Genomic DNA, 7,706 nt, shown 5'->3' on the forward strand with positions numbered 1-7,706 from the left:
CGGTTCCTTTCTTCAATCTTGATCCTTACAATCAACTAGTCTAAGGTCAATCCCGTCTTCTTATGTTTCATAGACATCTTGAAAGCATTCCATGAAGGTGGAAGTTTCTCAATCAAGGCACCGGTTACAAATTCTTCAGGTAGGATCATTTTATCTTTTGCTAGCTTCCCAACCACAATTTGAAATAAATCAATTTGGGTTGATATGGTGTCACTATCTTTCATAGAAAAATTTATAAAGTTAGCCACCAAATATTTCTTTGAACCAGCATCTTCAAGAGAATACTTCTTAACCAAAGCATCCCAAATCGAATAAGCATATTCTAATGAACTATACACATGGTATAAGTCATTAGATAATGCATTCAAAATTCGATTCTTGCATTGATAGTCCGCTTGAATCCAAGCCACCCTTTTGCCCTCCTTAATAGGATCATTACTTTTTTCTGGCATGGGTTCAGTCAAGGCAAATGCCACCCCAATTTGGGCTAAGGCAAATAGCAACATTCGCCTCCACCTTTTGAAGTTTTGACCTCCAAACTGTTCGATTTTGTCGAACTCAGTGACAATCCTCATCTTACCCAAATCCGGGATAAGATCAGTCACTGTTGGAATTACATTAGTGGGGATTGAATCATGAGTAGCAAGGAATGGATATTTCATACCATCTATGGCAATGAATGTGCCATCACCTTGTTTGTTGACGTTGCCTTCAACGGTATTGTTTGAAAGATCTCCTCCGATGTTAACTCCATCAACAACCTCAATGTTGTTGTCTCTCGTCTTTGTTGAAGTCGCCATCTCCAAGACTTGCCATTGGATTTTCTAAATCAATTACCTTAAACTTGTGGGGGTAATTGTATTACAAATTCTTCAGACATACAAAAATGAAATTGAAATACAATTAAGAGATGAAGATCCTTAGCTAATCCGGAGAGCTTGATGTTGCAACCAAACGAACCACCGATCAATGAGGTTGAGTCACACCTTGAGTGCTGTCTTTAAGGTAATTGATGCACCCTACTACCAAGGGTTCTTCGCACCACCACCTCCAAGATAAAGCAACCTCCAACTAGAAGATAAGGTAGTTCTTCTAGTCCCTTCAAGGAGCCAAAAGCTAGAGCACAACACTTAGACAAATTCAAAGAAAGAAATTAACTTTGTAACACAAATTATGCAAGTGTGAGGAGTGTCTCAATTGCACACCACACGCAAGGAAGTTTGAGTTTATATAGGCCCAAACCTCACCTTACACACCTTAGGATTCTTAAGGCAATGAATTGGATTTAATCCATTCAATAACCTCAACCCCACTCATGGTAATGGCCATGAATGGTCATGAAGTTGAAATGAGAATTGATGGTCAAGAGTTAGAATTGAAGTAAATTCTACCCTTCAAGTAACCCCATCACACCACCATGATGAAGACCATTAAGACCCATGACCAATGTCATGAAGAGCCTCATAACCAAGGTCATGAAGGGCATCCTTTACTCATGGTGCCTCATTACCACCCTTACCTCATGGGTTCCACACACTAACAAAATAATTAAATAAAAGAAATACAAAAACTAATTTTGAAACTTAATATATAAATAATATAGATTTTAATAAAAAACCTAACAGTCTAAATGGGTTCGCTAGACTGCTGGAGTTACTTTTGCAGGTGTGACACATAAAGAGCGAGAGAGAAAGACAAAGAGCGAAAGAGAGAAGACGGAGATCGAGAGACATAGAGAGTGAGAGAGAGAGAAGACGGAGAGTGAGAGCGGAAGAGAGATAAGAGGATGTAACTGTGTAAGACAGTAAGAGTGTTCTCTTCTCTTCAATGATCCAACAATCTAAGATCCAAACTACCGGATCTTGAGATTCCTGACAATTTATCCCTATGAAAATGTCTCCCCAAAAACCCTCCTTTGTGATCTTCTTTCTTTCTCTAGCCACATTATTACTCACCCAAAGACGGAACAAGAGAAGCAATTCTTAACTTTAAACATTGGATACTTTCATATTTTTTTCACGATATTTTGAATTTATTGGCAATATATTGCGATATTTGGTGATTAATCTCCAATTTTTTGATTGCATGTCAAATTGGCTTTTCGTATCGGTACCTATTGACATGGTGAAATATTGCCAAGTTTTGGAGACATTTTGCCAACTTTTTCGACCTTGCATGAGTGTAGGATCATCATGAATATAAGATTACACTGACATTATTTGCTCATCATTTTAATTATCGTTCAGATTGTGAACAACTCTAGGGAAAAGACATCCACTCTGAAATAACATAAAATCATTTTGATTTTGAAGAGAGGCTATTCGGATTGAAAAGGTAGGTGAGTATTGTAACTCAATTTATGTTGCATGATTGTATTGTATGATGTGAGTATCATAACCCAACTCATAGGTGTATTTGACTGTAGTATATGATGTGAGTATTATAACTTAACTCATGGATATATATGATTATATTGTATGATGTGAGTGTCATAACCTAACTCATGGATATATATGACTATAGTGTATGATGTAAGTAATGTGATTTGTATATATGATTGTAATGTACTATTCGGTACATAATAAATTATAGAGTAATACTATATCTTATATATGAATGATTCTTTAGCTATGGAATTATTGAGAAGAGACTATGAGTGACTGTATCGCTGATTTGAATGACTGTAAGAACTCGGTATTTGAGTTTATGATTGTATGATGAGTAATATACAACATTACTTTGTTTATACATAATTGCATTTTGGTTTAAAGTATATATTTGTTTCAAACATAATGATAAGTGATTCTTCATGTGAATAATTTTATAAATGCAAGACTGAAATAGAACAAAAGACATCGTGCTAACGAGCACAACCCTTGTGGCTAGACTGTAAGTGGAAAAACTGAGTCTACGCCAATGATAGTAGTCTACGAGATGTACATGACCTTGTACTGGTGGTAGATTGAAGCCACTTTGATGGTAGACTGAAGCCACTCCGGTGGTAATTGAAACCACTTCGCTGGTATGACTGAAGCCACTTTGGTGGTAAGACTGAAGCCACTTCGGTGGTGTAAACTGATGTACATCCTCTATGAATCTTCTTAAGCTTATGACTAATATTGAATGAAGAATTGAAATGAAAAGGTTTAAAAATAACTTTTTTCCATAGTATGTATTTTCAATAATATTGAATAATTTATTTTGATGAAGATGGACATGCCATATTTACTGTAGTATGGTTGTATTGTAATATTCACTAGCCTACTGTAGCTCGTTTCACCTCACCATGTACATATAAATGGATATAGGACAAGGGTAAGGACATAGCTGCCCAAGAACATGATTGGAAGCTCAAGCTCTTTTTTGGTTTCAATAGTTCAATCTATCTCAGTTTGATGGTTATGTTCGTATCTTTGGGATTTGTATAAGGTAGTAAAGATATTCAATTGGGGTTGGCAAACCAAAAAAGTAAAGATATTCAGTTCAAACAATACTATACTTGAAGACTGTAACTTTTGTGTAATAATATCTAGATAGTGTTAGTTGCCATCAGATAATCAAGATTTATACTTGTCCTCTCTTTCTCTGTAGACATTTATGTTGTTACACTGTGTTATTTATCTCTTTCTGTTGTTACACTGTTATTGATCTCTGTTGTTTCTAGGTAAGGGATGAAGTAATTAACTTCCATGTCTCATAGTAGGGTAAGGGTGTAAACGGTTTGTATTTTCTTCCTTTGTTTTATTTAATTATTACACCCCACCCCACACCCCCCCTGCCCAAAAAAAAAAAAAAAAAAAAAAAAAAAAAAAAAAAAAAAAAAAACAAAACAAACTGTGGAACAAACTATATGGACCCAAGGGACTGATGCACTAAGTCAAGTATCAAGAAGTTGTCCAGGGCAGAGCCTTTGCTCAAGTTAAGTTTGGAATCAAGTTCTACGGAGAGAGGCTTTTGATCTATTTCAGTTGTTAGATCTACTTTCATAGAATTTGGGTGGGAAACTTGTGATTTCATTCTTTCACCATTTAGAATGTGGCTGTTTTTTATTGCAGTAATTTTTAATTCTGACTTAACAGAACTTGAAAGGAAGGAAATGAATCTTTTGTTAGTTTTTTTGCTCCATCACAATGAACTAACATCTCATCTTGCTTTCATTTTCTCTCAATGACTCTGTTATCTCTTCTTCATATTTCTCCAGTCTTTATTACATATTCATGATTGATGCATTATTACTTGTGTTAGTATTTTGAGCTTCCTACCTTGTTTAGTTTTAGGTCGTATTGTCCAATAATGTGATTATTAGCTGATTTTAATTGCCCATCTTTGACTACTCTTCTTCTGTGGCAATATTTGTGTCCCTCCACGCATGATGTGAGTAGAACTTGATGGGGTGAACTACTTTGGTAATAAAAATTAGCAGCTTACCTCATCCAATATCCCCCCCCCCGCGCCCGGTGGGGGAAACAATACATGGTAATCCAGTCATATATTACCATTAAAACTTTATCCAAAGGGTTTGAGCTTCACATTTGCATCAAATGATGCTGGGAAGAAGGAAAGAAAGAAAGAAAGAATAAAGAACCTCTCATCAAGAATCACTAAATTCAAGAGGCAAAAGTAAAAACTGGGATCTCACATTTACCTCGACCCACAACTTGTGCTGTATACCTCCAGTGGAAAAATAAACCAAGCTAAACAGGATTTGCATATGGGCATAGCATTTATTGGATGTTGTAGTAGAAGCTGCAGAAGGCACCAAGATGCTGCATATGCCCATCCAGACAAGTATAAAGAGTATCTTAATTCGAACAAAGTAGACCCAATTCCATTATCAGTGGATTTCAACAAAATAGGTTTTCCATTTGACTGGGTCTTAGAGCTTGAGTAATACATGATCCAAGGAGAGGCTACAGCAGTCACTATCACTGTTGCACCAAGGCTGTACCGTTTGAGCTATTGAAGTGGTATTGTACCCAGATGCAGCAAAAATATGGTCATGATATTCCTTGGTGTGTAACAATACCAACAATCCAGATATAAGAAACATGGCTTGAACTACAAGAACAAAACCTCTCTTTGATCTTAATGAATAGAGAAGAAATGACCATACGATGATAATAGCTAGTATTGATATTAGCTGGATAGATTTAATGCTGTGAGAACCAGCTTGCTCAAGCCATAGATGAGAACCAATTATCAGGACCAATACCCAAATCATTCTCAAAGTTAAAAGAAATTAGACATCTTTGAGTGCCTTTTAGACCCAATGGCCATCTCTTGTTTGAAAGGACTTCTAGGTATTTTCAATATGGTTAAATCTGGTCATTTGTAATTTTTTGCAGCCACTTAACAACAATTCAGTTTCTGGGAGAATTCCACCTGAGCTTTCCAATCTAACAACTCTTTTTCACTTGTGAGTTCATATAGGATCTTGAGAAGTTCATATTATACCTTAAATTTTAGTTTAGTTATTTCATAGTCCACAGAGGTAGATATTCTAGTCTATTTAAGTTTTACTCTTATGTTTTTCTTGTTTATGATTTTAATGTTTACAGGTATGTACACACTTTGCTAGGCCAAACTGGACCAAGGTCTTCTCAAACTTAGCTACTAGACATGAAGGAGTGAAGATTGGTGAATCAAATAAGCAAACCCATTAATCCCTTACAGTAAAAATGGTGAAGATTGTTCAACCACTACTGTTCCTATCTTGTGTCTTCAGCTCCAACTTTGTTGCCTGATCACTTTTATGTTATACATTTCATATTTGATTGAGTAGTTGAAGAAGTCAATAACATTCTCAACGGATGCAAGTCTAGGAAAATGAAGTATGAGGAGATGATGAAGAAAGCTGAAACTGATCCCAAAACATTAACAATGGGGTTAAGCTTGGGAAGCAACTGATGAACATAGGAGATCAGGAGCTGATGTGGAAGATCTTAACGGGTTTTTGGGTACAGATGGTTCTTTTTCTCCTTCTTCTCTTATTGGTGTTTAGATTAACAATGTAACATCAAGTTTTTTTTTTTTTTGGTAGATGTAACATCAAGTTGAGTGCTACATGTGACTTTTGTATATTTGTATACAAATCGACTTGATTAATATATATTTGGTATTATTTTTCTTAGATTTTGTTCTTTGAATACTTTTTTAGCTTTCTTAGATTTTTTTCTTATTCATGTATTTGTATTGTCTTTCACGAATAAATGTAATAATAGCAAATACATGGGAATTTTTACAAAAAAAAAAAAAAAAACCTAATTGGTGGCGGGTTTTATAATCCGCCACTAATTACATTTCATTGGTGGCGGTAAACATAAAATCGCCACTAATGGGAAGTATATTATGGTGGCGGTAAATATAACCCACCACTAATGGGTAGTATATTATGGTGGTTCTACAGAAAACGCCACTAAATGTGCACACCATTAGTGGCGGTTTTATAGAAAACAACACTAAATAGGCTTAATTACTCGTGTTTATCCCTATAATTAGTGGCGGTTGTATTATTCATCGCCGGATACTCATACTATTGGTGGCGGTTAAAACCACCACTATTTGCACTTTACACCCATGGTATCGAAAACCGCCACCATTAAATGGCTGCGGTGGAATTGGTGGCGGATATGTGGCCACCACCAATTCATTGGTGGCGGTTTTAAGCACTTTTAGTGGCGGATAAAACCGCCACAAATTCCAAATTTTTTTGTTGTGGTTGGATATCCATCTACCTAGTCCATCCAGGTTTCGGCTGAATCTCCTTCCGGTTCCTAGTAAGGTAGGTTCTTTACCAACAATATCTAGATCCATGGGCTCTGGGGCCAAAACAGGGGCCTCAATCCGGATAGCCCATAGCTTCTTTCGGCTAGAGCTTCGGGTACTTAGACCTGCTATTGCGGTTTCGGGTTAGGAAATACGGGGGTTATTACATTGTAGAGTGTTAATTTGCTTATCGCCAACCTAACTTTCTTCTCCCTACTGCCTTCTTTACCTCCAACAAACATATATAGGATGCTTTTGTGCCCTCTGACTCCTCATCAACATTAACATAAGGTCTCTATAGCACTACATCCTCAAATTCCCTTTGCTTTTGTGCCCTCTTATCCTTTCTTTGTCTTCCTCCCTTTAAACTTGCTACAATCACTTGTTGCACTTCATAAAGAACCTTGTCACACTTGACAACACTTTTGTAGCCACTAGCAAGTTTTGCTTCAATCTGATTGAATCGCTAAAATTCAAGGTCTAGAAGTGGTACTTGCATAGGATTTTTTTCTTATCAAGCAATCAATGTCTCCTCATGTTGCCAAACAATATCCTAGACCCAATTGCCAGTGCCACTCCTACTAGTGGGTTCACATCCTCTGCAGCGCTGAGTTTAGCGGTAATCTGGTGGTGCTCAACAAATGAGTGCCACATGTACTTTTTCTTTTTCAACCCTTAGATTGTTGAAAGATCTAACTAGAGTTCAAATTGGTTTAATCCCTGCTGGTTCATCGGATTCTGGATCAAACCAAAGTATCCGTCTCTTTTTCTAGTCCTCTTCTCTGCACAAGCCTTCTTCTAGAGCTTATTTCATCTTGATTAAGATTCTCAAAGGAAAAAAAAACAAATACATAACAAGCATGAACAAGCATGAACTGATTGATTAGAAAAAAGACATGAGGACAACAAAAGCACTTTTGTTCCTCAATCTTCCTCTAAAG

The sequence above is a fragment of the Hakea prostrata genome, chromosome 5, assembly GCF_041222555.1.
Source record: "Hakea prostrata isolate BN-2017 chromosome 5, UWA_Hpros_2, whole genome shotgun sequence".
NCBI lineage: Eukaryota > Viridiplantae > Streptophyta > Magnoliopsida > Proteales > Proteaceae > Hakea > Hakea prostrata.